Consider the following 16,901-nt stretch of genomic DNA (forward strand, 5'->3'; position numbering starts at 1 on the left):
AGCACTGAACCACTGCGCTTAGACCAATCACAACGTTACATTGCAGCGTTGTGATTGGTTATGGGGAGGGAGCTTGCTTGCTTCCTGGTTCCTGCCCCAGAGAAGCAACAAGGGATAACGGAAGTGGAGAGGAGGTAAGTTTTTTTTGTTGTATTTTGTATCCCCGACACCTTCCACCTTCCCCCTCCACCCCTCCACTATTGTTCCGTGTCAGCAGCTACTGCAGGCACACAAGGAAAGGTTTTTTGTTGCAGCTGGCGAAGGCAAAAATAAAAGGACCCTTAGGGCCCTCACTCAATGTCAGTCTTTTGGATTCGAAAGGGCTCAGCCCTGGCAGGCCCTTGCCCACTTAAATCACTGTACGACACCCAATGGTACATGCTATTATCAGCTATTAACCATAAATAGACATTTTCCATGCAGTGTCACTCATACCTTTAGAAGAACTAGAGAAGGGATTTGATTCAGAACCCCCTATCTGAAACAACACAAAATGTACAAATCATTAATTCTGACTTTCTCACGAAGCACCTCCACAGGCGTACCATGAGAATATTTATAACATCTATAAAGTCGTTCTTCAGACTACTAAAGGTGCTGATATTGCAAACCAAAATGAATAGTTTGGTACTGCCAATGTTTTATATTGCTTGGCATTTCTGATGGGAGCTACTGGTTCTCTCCCATTACAAAAGTATGTCCATTTAAAGCCCTCGATAAAACTGGCTAGAATGTATAGTTGGTTTAAAAGTCTAATGTGTGGCCACTGGTTTAACTAGGAAATTAGAAGATGCCGACTTTAATCATTCCAAGATTGAAAAAATGAGTATCTTCCATTTTGTTTACATTTCAAAACATTTTATTGCAATTTTTAATATTTCATTACATAATAATGTGTCCTAATCTCAAGCTTTAAAACCAGTTCAGAGCAGATTCTGTTCTATAAAGCCTGCTGTTTCCTCTTGCCACACCAGTGCTTCAATTGTAAAGAATAACTGCCAAGGCACAAAGTTTTTCTCAGATACCCCGCAGCCCGCACTATCTAATGTTAGGGGTGCCCAATACCAAGGCACTAGGATCTTAATTCCATCTCATGTCTCTTTCATCCACCACTAGGCACTCCTAGCCCTTTATCTCACTGTTTTGGGTTCTTTTTCATCTGTTTCTTTCTTCGTCTTGGTTTTTCCACTTTTCTCATCTCCCCTTTTCCCACTTTTATATTTTTTTCTCTCTTTTGTTCTGGGTCAATGTCCGTTGAGGAACAAAAAGAGCTTACCAGCATAAAGGAGTGCCAGTGGGCTCTAGATGCGATCACCGACTCAATTTGGCACTGTGTCATGCCTTGCCATAATTGTGTAGCGTTTTGTGTAGAACAATGGATTAAACCCAGATCTCTTGACTGGGTGTGAGTGGCTGAAAGGTTTCAGCGCTTCATCCATCATTTTGTTGTGTACACATGCTTTTAACTGCAGTGATGATATATGGCCACATGAAAGGAGCATGACAAAGCTCTTACACATGTATGTCGTCTGCTGGCTGATGCAGGTCTCATTTTACATGCAGAAAAGTGAGAGTTTCACAAAAGCAAACTCAAATTCTTCGGGCATATTTTCCCTGAGGGGGAAATGACTCCTGACCCAGAAAAAGTACAAGTATTGTGGTCCTCTTGTCCCCACAAGATGTAACCATGCTGCAATCCTTCTTAGGCATGGCCAGCTATTTCCAGATACATTTGTGACTTAGGCATGGCGAGTGCCCTATTAAGAGAGTTATGATAAACAAAAGGTTTTTAGTCTCAGAAAAGTACTGGGCGCTCAGCCAAAAGTGGACGCAAAAGTATAATAGTGAATTGCAGTGTGGTGGTGCAACTGGGTGAGTGGAAAAACCCTTGTAACCACTCCGAAGTTTGTTAGTAAAAACTGACAAACCAACTAATCATAGTACAGATACCCTATGCACACACTCGACAATCTAATCAGTTGTGTATAAATGAATACACCAATGTTAATAAACAAAGCAAGCAGAAATAAACGGGGATCTCCTGCACAGTGTTCATCACGTTCGGTTCTTTAATTCTTTCTCAGAAACAGCCAGCCGACACGTGTTTCATCGCTTCCGCGAATCATCAGGGCTGAGTATTAGGCTGTGTGAAGAAAAGAGGTCACTCCGGAGGCGATACTTCCGACCCGGTAGGGCCCGTGACCTGACCAATCTATTCTGTAGGTTGTTAGCTGCATATAAATATGTAGGGGCCCCAAGACGAAGTTGTCAGGGCTGAAAATGTCAGAAGCAAGATACGTAGTGGACGAAATCGAGCGGATAACTCATTTCATTTCACCTCTTTTCTTCACACAGTGGTCCACCTTTCAATAGCAAAGGACTTTCTTAGTCGCTTGAACGTCGAGCATCAAAAAAGCACACCTCTGTGGCCACAAGCAAATGGCATGTTGAATGATTTATGGGCACCCTGAAGGTGGGTTAGTGCGCTGCGCTAGAAGGAATAAATCTCAAGTCAGCCTTATGTCCAGCCCTTCATGCCTATCAGTCAACTTGCTATTTGAGAGAGCCATTGGGACAAAGCTACTACAATGGACCTCACGCCAAGTAATAGACACTGATGAGATTTGTGTCAAGGATACTTCTCGCAAAATCAATTTGAAGGCCTGAGCAAATAAACGCAGCTGCGTTTGGAAAATGGTTTTCGAAGAAGGAGACTGGGTCCTAATCAAACAAAAATGCTAATGCAAGCCTGAGCTCTGTTTGATGCTGATCTTTTGTTGAGAGTCCTGACAAATAAAGGACATACGGTGACCACTCAATGTCCTGGAAGGTTCATTACAAGAGACCAGTCAGTCCGTCAATAGGTCTCTATTTTGATTGTCCAATCATTAAAGACATCGTACATCAGTTAAAAAGTCTAAGAATTCATAATATAAACCATTTGGTACAATCATATAAAAAAAATTGGAAAACTTGTAGCGATCAAAATCGCAAAAATAAGACACTTAACATAAAAAGGATAAAACAGGATGAAATAGATTTTACATTAATCCACTGATATACCACATAGGAAATATTTCGCAGTTTGGAACGCAACAACACCAGCTCTATATGGGGAAGTGAAATTCGTGTGCATAGACAAGAAAATAAAACAGATATAATCTTCATAAATACTAAAATTGTTAAGAAAAAAATGTCACAGCTATAGTGTCCTTGTTGTTTTTGCCTGAATGGCCCACATCCATCCCAGAAATTTGGCGACAGCGATCACTATGGGCTCACATGTATCTGACTTTAAAATCCTTAGACCCTCTGGACCCGACCTTATACCGAGATTTAAACAGACTGATTTAAGCCATCTGTTTCTGGGGGGCTTATAAGCAGGGCAAACAAACAGAACATGAGCTATTGTTTCCTTCTGAGTTGGGCATACAATACATTTGTCTTCATTTAGTGGGTGCCATTTGCAACTAAAGTATTTGATTGGGAGGGAACCCATTCTAAACTGGTGATACAGTTTCATATTGTTGGGTACTGTGATAAAATCCCAGTAACGTTCATACAAGTACTCATGTTTGTTCTCCAAAAAAATCCCTCGGTGGAGTAGACCTTGTTAGGGATGAAAATCACTTCAACATAGCCATGTTCCAGTATGCTACCTTGAACTCTTTCTTTGAGGGAAAGAGGTTGCCTGCTGGATTCTCCCATAAACTGCACATCCCCATATCACTCAGGGTTTCTTTTATTTTTTTAACCAGGAGATCGTACATGAGCTGTCAGCCCGCCTGGTATCAAAAAGTGCTTGGGCGTACAGAGACAGTTCAGGAGTGACCCAAAGCCTTCTCCAGTATGCCACAGGTCTGTATTGTGCCACATCATCATTTTTTTACAGCCCAAATGTAGATATAGAGGCATCAGTGGAGTTGATTGTGGGAGGCATGATAGGGCTCTAACAAATTTGTTTTGGACTATTTCTTTATTTATTTTTAGCATTTATACCGCGCTCTGTTACCCGAAGGTGTCCTGGCGCTAGATGAATACTCCAACGGTTAAGGCCAGAATGGAAGTTACTGTATGAACAGCCAAATGCCTCTCCTGAAAGCCATCAAATCTGTCATGTTCCTCAAAATGAAGGGCAAGGCATTCCAGGCTACAATCAGGGGTGCTGTCTTCAAAGCCCCACAGCTCTGCACCGTATAATACTGAGGTATTAATTTTAGTATTATATATCTTTATGACAGGAGCCACTGGCTTTGTATGGGAAAGTCTCTGTTCCTTCATAAGTACTCCTGTCAGTTGAGCATGTTTGAGGGCCAGCATATCGATCTGGGGTTTCCAGTTTAGTTTACTTCCCAATGTAATTCCCAGATATGTGAAAACATCGGTCTGCTCAAGTTGGACATTGTTCATAAAAACGCTCCCTTTGATGGCCTTACGATTGTGGAGAGCCATAACTTTAGTCTTATCCACATTTACCACAAGGTCGTGATCATAGCAGTACTTTTCGAACCTAGTGAGGGCTGTCTGCAGCCCTTTCTGGGTTTTTGATGTTATCAGAGTATCATCCGCAAACATTAGTAGGGTTATCTTCTTGCCTACTAGGGTGGGGGTATCTGTGGGGTAGTTAGAAAAGTATGGCACAACCCTGTTAATAAATAAAAAGAACAAGGTTGGTGCGAGGACACACCCTGGGGAACCCCCTTGGAGATGGGAAACTTGTTTGTAACGTCCCCATTTATAATCCAGTGGACCTGGGCAAAATTGGAATTATGTAATAAAATTAAAATAGCCAATATTTCAAGAGGCATTCCCATATCCATAAAAGCTTGGCACATTTTATTGCGGGCACCTCATTAAAAGCCGATTTTAGATCGATAAAGGCTGCGAATAATGTATCCCCTCCCAAAATGACCACCCTCCAGTATATGATCAAAAACCTAAAGACCTGGTCTACGGTGCCAGTGTATGGCGTGCCTTCAGTGGTGACAATATGTCTGTTTCGTCCATCCACGTCTGGATTCTACATAATACCAGCCTGGCAATATTTTTTTAATACAATCGATAAGGCTTATTGGCCTGTAATTGTCAGGTTTGGATCGATCTACCTTTTTAAAGATCTGGATGATCTCTGCTCCAGACCACGTTTCCGGAACGGGAGCTCCACTGGCTATGGTATTACCAAGTAGCTGAATGTAAATCACCCAATTATCCCCATCATGCATAAACAAGTCTGCTGGTATACAATCTAGGCCGTGTGCCCTACCTTTTGGAATTCGTTTGAGCGCATCTAGAACCTCTTATCTGGAAAAGTGCATGGTGGTGGTAGGGTTGGGCATATTGAATTGATCTATACTGTCATTACTGACAGCAAACTGGGCCTCTCCCTTGAGAAGTCCACATCTTAGGAGCAACATGGTTGACGGGCTGGGTTTAAAGAGCTGCTACCCGATTTAACGAGATGCCAAAAGTTGGCCATATTTTCATCCCACTCTCTTTTGGCTCGCGATAAGGCCTGCTTGTAACCAGCTCTTGCCTTTTTAATGTTGTCTTTGTTTTTTAATCTAATGGCTCTTGATAGAATCCTATAGGCCTCTTTGCATGATTTATCATACCATGAAGCAGCCTTTGGACGAGATTCTTTCCTTAATTTTTTGGGCTTTTTTGTAAAAAAAGTTTAGAGATTTGAGAACAGCTTATTATGGACCTGCAGGATAATTAAGTTTATATTCTCCTGAGTGTCACAGTTTAAAAGGGTAGCTTATGAACGCTCAACCAGCGCCTTCATCTGCTCTAAGTGCCCTTCGTTGGTAATACCCTTAGCCCATTTGACTCTCCTAGAGTCATTGGTAAGCTCAACTTCTTCGGTAGTCTTCGCTGTATCCTGACAATCTTGAGTACGAAGACCCTGAACCTGCAAAAATAGTACTAAGGGGTTATGATCGCTTTCAAGCTGATCCTGTACTACCATCTATCTATATATATAAAAACAAATGTATGTCTGTCTGTTTGTCCTTTATGCATTACTAAAAAAAAATGTGTTAAATATCAGCCCCCCGGACCCCCAGGGCCCTCATAATCTTTCCAATACTGAACGTTTACAGTTTCCGGTGCGACTTGCTTTTGCAATGATCATCAACAAAGCACAAGGACAATCGCTGCAAGTGTGTGGACTACATTTGGAGAATCCGTGCTTCTCACATGGACAACTGTATGTGGCCAGCTCACGCGTTGGAAAACCTTCTGATTTATTCGTGTATGCACCAGACGGAAAAACAAAAAATACTGTGTATCCACAAGCACTCGAATAAATAAACAGAATTAAAACTACACTTTAAAATGTTTTCCATATTAAAATGAATACGTTTCAATAAAAATGACACAATGTAAATTGAATGTTATCATAACAAGCTTCCTTGAATTTCCTTACTTCTGAGATCGCAGCAATGCGCGACCGGTAAGCTAGTATCTTATAAAGATGACCAGAATTCCATATTCAGAAAAATATAATCGATACGGCTGCTTCTCCTCCCATTCTTAAATGTGTGAGAGCCTCGCCTGTCTGACTCGGACCTCCCGTTCACTGCCCTTAATCCCCGTTCCAGACTCAGCCCTTTCAGCCTTAAAGCAGACTCGGTCCATCTCTTAATAGGTGGGAGGTCAAAGGACGGAATGTCCCATTGAGCATCCTCCTCAATACTGAGTTTGCCATCCTCATGATCAAGGGGTTCGAAGGTGCAGCTGAAATCCCCTACAATTATAAAATTGCTGCGTCCCTGTACTGATCTAAAAACCTATCTAAAAGCGCGATTGTGCTATAACATCTGCTCCCTGGGGTCCCTCTTGCATAGACACTAATACCCAATATATCCGGAACATTTCCCATCCATAGTCTGGTGACAATATTATCTCTACTATCGACCTCGACTTCCTCCACTGTATAGCCTGCTTGCTGTCTGACCCAAAATACGAGTCCCCCTGTGGGTCTACCCCTCTGTTTTCCATCTTTGGCTGCCGATCCCAGACATATTCCTTGACGCAAGGCTTTCTATTATCATTTCTAGGCGCCTTTGATGTCCCCTTTAAAACGTAGGCACTCTTCAGTTCATCCAGGACCTGGGATCTCCTCTGCTCAGCCTATTTGCGTTATTACACGGCTTTTAAAGTTCATCCATCCGACAGACCTAGCCCATTATTTTCGGTGGTTCTAGTTACCACTTGTACCGAACTTGATCAGATTTTCTTTGTTACAGTCCAAAGAGCAACTCTTTGCGCTGTCGTTTATCCTCGACTACGCAACCTTAATTCATCAGATAGCTGTTTTTATCATTCAAAGTACGTTGCCCAGCCCCTCGTGGTGTTTTAATCTACACTACCTGTACAAATTCAAGTGGTTCTCCTGAAGAAGGCGTATGTTATGCCGAAAAGCGCGTAGATATTGTTATCTTATCTACTTTATTTTCTGAAACCCTTGTAACATTTTATCTTTAGAAGTTGATATTCTTGTTCTTTTATGATTTGATGAAATATTTGTTATGTATTGTTAGTGTATGATATGTATGTGACATTGAATTTTTTAAATAATTTTATATGCAACAATAAAAAGGTTTTTTTTAATTTCTTTGTTTGTTAATACACTGAGGTTCTGTTTATCATCTGCATGTGTTAAACCTGATTCTATACAGGTATTTTGTTGCATAGGAACTATTTTTACTTAAAGTCTACCTCTCTGCCCCCCAGGGCTGGTTTGTAAAAATTTAGGAAGCCTGGGTGGTAAATTTGTTCGACTGCCTAGGTTTCCTGAAATGCCCAGATATCATGGTTATCGATGAATGAGGACCATTCTGTTGAGGATGTTTTTGTTGATAGACCAGCAATATTCCAGCTGACTAGTGATAGGTTAGGTTTTTTAGACCATTGGATAGGAGTGTTGGATGACCAGGGGGTTAGGAACAGTGATATTATCCATATCCACCTGTCTAGAACCGTTATTGAACATGGGGAGCCCTGCAAGAATGGGAGGGATGGAATAGTACTCCTTCACTACACTGCTCATGTCCACCCCACCTTGGCCAGTATCTAACACATCATGGATGCCTCACACAAGTCCTGCCCCTACCTGTTTGGAGAGCCTATTTATAGTTGGTTCCATAATACACGAAGAATTAGAATCGAACCCGTTGTTCCAACTACCCATGAAATTGTGTAAGCCTGAGAAGGATATAACAATGTCAGATCCAAATCAATCTATATCATCTAAGGAGGCAAAAATGTCAAAGCGATTATGTACAGGGACTGGATAGTAGTGTGTGCCTCGAGATAGTGGTGCTGCTACCCGATTGGTGCCCCTGTTATCTATAGTTGGTTGGTAAAATAAACCCAGGGGGAGGATTTTGATATAATCTATCTTGATTTGTCGGTTTCCTGCCCTGTCCAAGATGTGTTGAACCAACCCTGGGGACCCAAAGCTTAGAACCACACAGTCCCCAGATACGGACTTATGTGATTTACCGATCCAGGGTATTCTTCTTACCATTTTAAAATCAGGCAAGAGATTGTGCTTAATACCTGTCCTGATGGTCAGCAGATGCAATGCGCTATTCCTCAGTGATGACCAGTGTTCCTGCACTGCAGGCGGTAGCACTGGGTCATTGGCTAAAACAATTGTATAGGGTATGGCCTCCGGAGGAAGGTTTAAGGACGTATGGGCGTGAGAGTTGCTAGAAACACATTGTTGGGGAACCCGAATGCGGGAATCTCCTGCTGTCTGAGCTGATGTGGGAGCTGTGCCGCTGTGAATAGGATGCACGGATTGGTTGGCCATGAATGCTGCAGGGGCTGGAGGTGGATGGCAAGGTGCAATATTTGTGAGTGCCCTGGAGTGTATTCCGCTCACCAGCTGAGAGGCCGACCCTTCGCCCTGCCGCACGTGGGAATTGATTAGCAGGGTGCTAGAAATAGACTGCTCTATTTTAGCCAACCTTCTCTCTATCAGGGTCAGCATGTCTAGGAGCGGATTTATCAGAGCTAGAAGTTTATTTCCTATCCGTGTGAAGAGTACAGCCTCAAACGGACTTAATACTGGATCAGTAGTTACATTGGAGTTGGTTATACAGGCGTTGTTAGAGGAAATGTTAATCTTAGAACTACCTTTACACCCGTTTTCACCCACCCTACCTTTAGTTGCTCTAAGTACCTGCTGATTAGGCTTAGTGAGAACCTGTTCTTTCCTTTTTTTTGACGGTGGTTCCCCACCACGAGCCTGGCTCAATGTTTGACTCCTAGTGTGAACCATAGGGATCACAGGGAGTTTAGTGATGCCGGAGGAGTCTGACTAGTCAGTGGAGTTGGATCATTAGTGACGATGACCTCAGGGAGCGACGTCGATACTGTACTGGTCAGAGGTAATGAGGGCTCCAGTGACAATCTGCGTTCAGTGAGCTGGATCTCATGAATCAATGCTGATTCAGCCCTAGAAAGGAACGCGTCTAATGTCCCCACAACGCCGAACCCACACCTTATGTTTGTTCATTTTAGTCGTGACTTTAAATCAACAACAACAAAGGCTAGCAAATACAGTACTTACAAGTTGGACATCAGGGGGGTGGCCCAGCCCAGCCTCTGACGGGCTCAGACGAGCCCACCATTGGTCCGGGCTTTGTCCGGGTGTCGTCCCGTGTCGCGGGTGGAGAGGCAGCGCTTTTAACGTGGTCACCACGCCGCCCTCTCACTCGCGGCAGCTGCTCTGCTGATAGTGCACCCTGGGTGTTTTAGGCTTCTTCCTGGGTGGTGGGGCAGTTCTCAGGTGAAATGCCCGCAATGAAGCTACCCGCACAGCCACCTACCAGCGGGCGATGGGTCCGACGAAAGAGAGCTCCCAGCAATAAGAACAAGCAAGGCAACTGCTGTGACAAAGTCTCCCTCACCGCGGGGGGCAGAGGCAGCGCTTTAAGCACGGTCAACATGCCTCCCCCTCACTCGCGGCAGCTGCGCTGTTGGTGGTGCACCCAGGGTGTTGTAGGCTACTTCCTGGGTGATGGGGTAGTTCTCAGCTGAAATGCCAGCAACGGAGCGACCTGCACAGCCACCTACCAGTGGGCGATGGGTCCGACGAAAGAGAGCTCCCAGAGATAAGAACAAGCAAGGTAACTGCTTTGACAAAGTCTCCCTCGCCACGGGGGAGTAGCAGCGCTTTAAGCGCGGTCACCACGCCTCCCCCTCACTCACTGCAGCTGCTCTGTTGGTGGTGCACCCTGGGTGTTGTAGGCTTCTTCCTGGGTGATGGGGCAGTTCTCAGCTGAAATGCCAGCGATAAGAACAAGCAAGGTAACTGATGTGACAAAGTCTCCCCTAATGTGACAAATGAGACTTGTCACATTTGAACCATCTGCCTCGATATTTGTTGGCTCCAGACATCACGAGTGAGACAAGTCCACCTGAGTGCCCAACTCAAGCATCTGAGTCTACAACTACAATGTCAGATGGCAGTCCAGCTCCTTCACCTCGCACAACTCGATCTGGAAGATTGGTGCGAGCACCTTGACGACTCATTGAGGAACTCTAATGTGCATTTGTTGTTCTTACTTTTTATTTAATCAAGGGGGAGATGTAGTGTCATATGATCATGTGCAGTAGGGCCCTTATGGTCCTCAGCGAACTCATTACAAAGTTACATAATCAGTTGGGAGGTATCTGGGTGTGTATGGGTGTACATAAAGTTTATGATGCACACCGAAGAATAATGGCATGTGATACAGAGCTCCATGTGTGGCATGGTCATTTGCGAGCTCCTGAGCTGGAGAGGACTCGACAATGAGTAGACCGTAAGACATGGCACTTTCTCCTCCTGGGTAATATTCAATGTGCAGTGGATCCCAGCAAAGTGTTCTCATTACACATTGACATTGTGTAGTTTGATTTCAAACACTTCCATTCTTTACAAAAAAGAGAAACACATGATTATATTTGCATAGTAACTACCCAACAGCTTACAAGTTGGTTATATGTTGAGGTCTTGATTAAAAACTGTGGCTTTGAGTTGCAGTTTGGCGGACGGGTTACTCTGTCACTAATGTCACTATGCGATATCCGTTTGTGACAGTAACTCACCCACCAATTTCTAAATCAGGCCCTGTTACTACTGGTTGAACAGTTTCCTACTTTTCCACTACACCACAACTGGGGTAGGAGTGGTTCTAATAGCAAGGCCCACTGGGAAATGGTTTTAATGTTGGGAGCCAGCATCTGTAGTGCATACTGTTGTTTACTACTGGTATTTGATTGCCAAAGATACTAGTTAGTTCCAATTCAATAACCAGGTTTCTCCTTTTGCTGACTTTTCTATATGAGAGTAGTGACAGAGAGCATTCAGGGCTAAAAGCTGGAGGTGCAAAGGGATTGTAACTCTGATACAGTATACCAATCAATAAACGTATTGTCCAGTCAGATCAATATATTTTAAAGAGACGAGTGATCTGATTTAGAAAAGGACGCTATGGAATGAAACCCCAAAATAAGTATGATGACTTACTGCTGCCCCCCACAATAAACTGCTTCTGATGAATCAATGTGCACAAAGGGCTAAGGGCCTCATTTATGAAAAGTGACGCATCGCTGCGTGAAAACAGCGATGCGTCACTTTTGACTGCGCCCTCCTTGCGACACCAATGATGCGTCATATTTACAATATGACGCATCAAGGCGCAAGTAGTTACAGATACGTCAGTATTTCTGATGTATCTGTATAGCGCAAAAGTTACGCATTGCTGGAGTGTGTCACAAAAGTGACGCAACTCCAGCAATGTGTCCTTTCACATAGGGCAAGCCCCATGTGAAAGGGCCTGTGTCAGTCTTACGTCTACTGTGAGGCAGGCATTAGAAATTGACGCATTTGTGTCCTAGAAGGGGCGCAGTGAAATCCTATAGATTTCACAGCGTCACTTCTATGACCCTTTCTTGCGTCAGAATGCCCACCCTGCATACGTTATACCTGGCGTAGGTATAATGTAGCGCAGGGGATTACAAAGTGACGCATCTACCTAGATGCGTCACTTTGCAAATATGGTGCAACAAGGCACATTTTTTACGTTGCTGGTGCGTCATGAAAAGTGACGCACCGGCGGCGTAAAAGTGACGCACGGCCTTAAATGTTTGCAAAATGTCCTGCAACGGTATACTGGACATTTGGTCAGAATAGGCATTTTACAGGCTGACTCACTTCATGTTCTTGCTCATGACCAATGCCACATCAGGTGTAAGATTGAAAATGTGGTTTAGTGGAGAATAAATACAGACAGAGATAAATGTGTATAGCGGTGCTTGCTGAGGTGTGAAGAGAGAAAATTTGGATGAACTGCTGGTCTCTTGAGAAGCGGGTTGGTCCAGGCATTGACATAGATGGTCACTAAAGAATAAGACAAGCATGACTTGGCCATGGAATAGAAGTGGACTTCATTCGCTCTCCACTACAGCACCGATCTTCACCGGGATAAAACAAGAAGGTCCTCACAAGGCAACATGTTTTTTCCACTTCTCAATTATCGTTGATAATCCATAGGGGTATAACTATTCTGTGGACTCGGCAGATAACCTATTTGTACCACTTCAGGAACAGAGACATTGACCAGCCATTTTTAAACAAACAGACTTGTCAAATTAGAGGACCTGCTGTGGATGCAGTGGAAGGGATGATGTTGCTTTTATGGAATGCTCTTGCAGGATAATTATTATTATAAATATTGATTCTGTTTTATTAATATTTTATCTGGATCTTGTGCTCACTACATTGTAACAATATTGCCTTGTGCTTCTTGCATGCATTCCTCGTTCCTCATTGCCAAGCATGCTGTACAACTATTAAAGGGCATTATGGTTGAGATCAGATTACAAAAACTAAGAGGTGGTGAGAAAGGCCTAAAGGGACATATTTTAAGAACTACTAACATCACACTAGACAGAGTTCTTACACAGCATTATGCTCTCTCTCACACACACACACACACACACACAAACATGCATATATACATTGTATTACATATTTGCAAACTGAGGCACAAGGACATAAATTGGTATTCCAAGAACCACACAATTTTGATCATGTGTTGATCAAGTGTCGAAGTCAATATTAGAACTCCGGTCTCTGGGTTCCTCAGCCCTCAGTTTAGGGCATGATATAGAGATGAGTGGTAGCAAAAATCCTCTGATTGGTGGAGGTAGGCTAAATGGACAGGAGACCTTCACCTTGGGTATGGCGAAGAATATTCTAAGATTCCGTTCCAGATGAGGCACTTCCTCGACAAATATAACTATCCTCTGCTACCACTCAATTCTAAATCAAACCCTTCTGTGATTTATCTCTGAGCTTCACCCATCGAGTTTCAATGTGCGAGTGCAGGGTAATTGGTGTGGTGATAGTGCCAGAATGTAAATCAGATGTGTGACTCTGGTCAATGATATACAGAAATAGTGTCTCCCAGTTTCCTCGATCAGTTATTGATGTGCAAATGTCTACTCTTCTTACTTTTACATAATGATGTTAAGCCATGTACTGTTAATGCTTTTGGAGCTGTAAAAATGCCAGTCAACCACAGGGACCTAACTTACACGGTTATATTCTCACTTACTGTTTACTTTACATTTCTGTTTGAAGTATTGCTTTCTTGATATAGCCCAGATTTGTGGTATAACACAATATAGACTTGCGTTACCTGTTATTCCATTACTGTAAATTTAGGAATAGCATTACATATTCTGACATTTTGAGTTTTTCTTTTATGTTTTATATACTACTATATGTAGCTACTGCAATTGCACACTCAGGGGCATATTTACAAGGGTATTGTGCCACACGAATGGGAATTTTAATGACGTTCCTGTGGCGCAATGCCCCGCTCCATATTTACAATTTGGAGTTAAGCCACTTAACATGGATTAATGCCACCTTGCAAATATGCCCCTTTCCGCAGCAGTCCACTGCGGCAAATGGGCGGGCAATGGTTGTTGCTTTGGGCGTTCGACTGCAGCACCCATTGATTTTGACACTGCCCCCTATTTACAAGGGTGAGGTTGTATAAGACCCAATGATGAGAAATTATTCCTTTCTCCTCGTTTTTGCTGTTTCTAGAAACAGCAGGACACCATTAGTGATTGTTCATGTGCAGGAAGGTGTCCCTTCCTGCACTTAAACAATCATTAAAAAATGAAGTTTTGTACTTCTATATGTCCTGCATTCTGCACCACACATAGAAGTTACAAATCACCATTAGTGATTGTTCATGTGCAGGAAGGGACATCTTCCAGACCAAAAACAATCCTCCCTGCAACGCAGTCACCCTTGCACTATGGTGCAGGGGTGCCCGCGTTGGCGCTAGGCAGGTCAATTTAGTGCCATCGCTAGGGGAAATGCAAGGGTGCGCCGAAATCTTATAAACACAGCACATCCCCGCGTTTTGAAACTGTCAATTTTAGCAATTTTAGCTTAATGGTGCGCTCCAACAGTTTCCTGCAAATATGCCCCGCAGTGATTTCACAATTCCTAATATAGGAGCTGATGTTGCCCTCATAATTTAATTTATTTCCTACAGTTCACGAGAATAGTACAAAATGTGAATTTCCACCAGGGCAAGCCCAGAAAGAACAGTTTCACTTCCCTGTCAATTAGACCATTGAAGGAAAATTCATTTGAAGTGATCCCTTTTGGTCAATCAGCATTATACCCATCAAAAACAACAAACCCCAAGCATTCAAAGCAACCAGAGTTTACATGCTAGCCAAACTTTGCCAAGTGTAGCTGCCAAAGCCCTCGCTCTGCAGGCAAATGCTTTTAAGACAAAGCACATTTTCTTTAAAACCCTCCCTACTAACATAAATTACAATTTCACTATTTGTTTCACCACAGGCAACAAGTAGTAAGTTTTCAACAGATTTTTCATGCCAAACAAGGATATAAATGCTTGAAATATAAAATAAAATACATGATGTAAAGTGTTTATTGGTGCAATAACGCCAACCTTGGAAACTATAGAGCAGTCATATGCCTGCCTTGTAGTTTATTGTCACTAGAACTCTTAAAGGCATCACAGTGCCTTAGTGTTAGATGTATTTCACTGATCCATGAAGGTACAGCCTTGCCACATGAGGTCTGTCTCTAACAGTCAGGCATGTTTCTCCTCCACCTAATAATCTGTGAAAAAGTCTATTATTACACTGCACACCGGTCCTTTTATAGTATCATGCCTGATGGGACATAATAGTGATTGGAACATTTCAGTTCATTTTCCAGACATTAAAAGGCAAGGTTTTCCAGTAATGGGCGGTGGAAGGGGTGGGGTGTTCTGTGCGACTGTGCAACTTTTCATTGCAGTTCTTGTGCATAGAAGCCGCTTTAGTGGTCTACGCAGCACTTTGCTGGTTAACGTAACTTAGGATAACCTACATCCTTATATTATATACTTAGAGCTAAATGTCCTGTTCTTTGTCCTCTGTCATAAGATGGCTCAATCGGTTAAACGGTCGTAGCCAACTGCAGTGATCCAGTGGTTAAAAGTGTAAACCCTGGCAATGCCAACTCAGTCTATCACCCTTCATTCTTTGGGACACTGATTTAGTAGCACTATACTGGATAAAAGTAACATCTGTTAGCCACAGCTTTTTGAAGCAGCAGAAGTGCCGTACGAAGCGCTATATAAAAGCAAGTTGTTAATTGTCAAACTTGATTGTGCACAGGACACTGCAAAACTTGACACCGCGACAAACATAATTGCAAATGACACCAAATAAACGAAAAGGCAAAGGTCACCGAATGCACTGAATAACGACTGATTCCTTATTGGACTCGTGGCACAGCAATCGAAATCACAGCGCCTGTCTCTATTGAATCTCAGTCATAAAAAGAATTATTGGATAACATTTAAATATTTGTTTGATTATGTAACTGATCAAAAGTTTGGGTGTTTTGCAAAATAGTTACTGGGCGTCTCCTTACCGGCTGCTCTGAAGTCCTGGCGGGGTCACCTCTGTCCCTCACAAGGGGAGCTAACGGGGAAGGCTCCTGACACCAGATCTGACCCTCTCAAGAGACATGTGCAGCTGTCAGTTAAAGCAGTCTTCCCTTGGCCGGCGAGACGGCGTATTTAAAGCTCGGCATCTGGGACTGCTGCCTGCTGCTACCGAAAGCATGTGCTTCCAAATGTCGGGAGGCTGAGCTCTGCTCTTCCTGGGAACGGAAGAATGGTTTAACTGTCGAAGTTTGACTTTATCTGAAATCCTTGTTTGGTTTCTGAATATTTATCGTATTTTCTTTGAAATTTTAACAGGCAATTACTAGTACTTTGGAATTAAGCAGTAACGGAGGACCAATTATGCGGCAAGGTTGACTGAATTATGTGGCAAGAAAAGCCACATCATGTGGCACAGTGCTGCACATTCTGTGAAAATGTTATTTCACAATTTTGTCTTTTTACCATATGTTAATGATGTCTGAGCAAACATTAGTACCACTTTTAATACCGGAGTACATTCATCAGGAACTGAAATGTGATCACTTAACCTATGCAAATGGCCTGTCACTGCTGTACATCGTGTAGGTTTTTTAATTAGTAACTTTTCATCAGTTTGAGCTAGAACTATAATAGTTTGCTCAAATCTGCAAGTTATGGAACAGGTGGTGGAAAATGTGGCAAAATCCATAATTCAATGGAAAATGTAGACATACGATCACATTATTCTAGTGGCACTGATTCTAACTAGCAAAAAAGTCAGCCTTGCACATTAATAGCTTAAATAATTATAAAACCTTGTTATTATATAGAAATCATACCTCTTACCTTTCTAAGTGCTGTACATTATACAATACCAACCGTTGAGCGCCCCTACTCAGAGGGGTTCAGGTCTGGCAGTTTGGGCTG

General features: G+C 42.9%; 1 protein-coding gene across 1 annotated transcript in view; it reads right to left on the bottom strand.

Annotated features, from left to right (window-relative positions):
- LOC147683391 (adiponectin-like) overlaps positions 1-16,115 on the bottom strand; it is a 32,803-nt gene extending 16,688 nt beyond the window's left edge. The window contains exon 1 of the mRNA XM_086943809.1: positions 15,980-16,115. The gene's annotated coding sequence lies outside the window, so the exon portion shown is untranslated. The remainder of the gene's footprint in view (positions 1-15,979) is intronic.
- Positions 16,116-16,901: the final 786 nt, after the last annotated feature.

The sequence above is a fragment of the Lissotriton vulgaris genome, chromosome 11 (assembly GCF_964263255.1).
Source record: "Lissotriton vulgaris chromosome 11, aLisVul1.2, whole genome shotgun sequence".
Lineage (NCBI taxonomy): Eukaryota > Metazoa > Chordata > Amphibia > Caudata > Salamandridae > Lissotriton > Lissotriton vulgaris.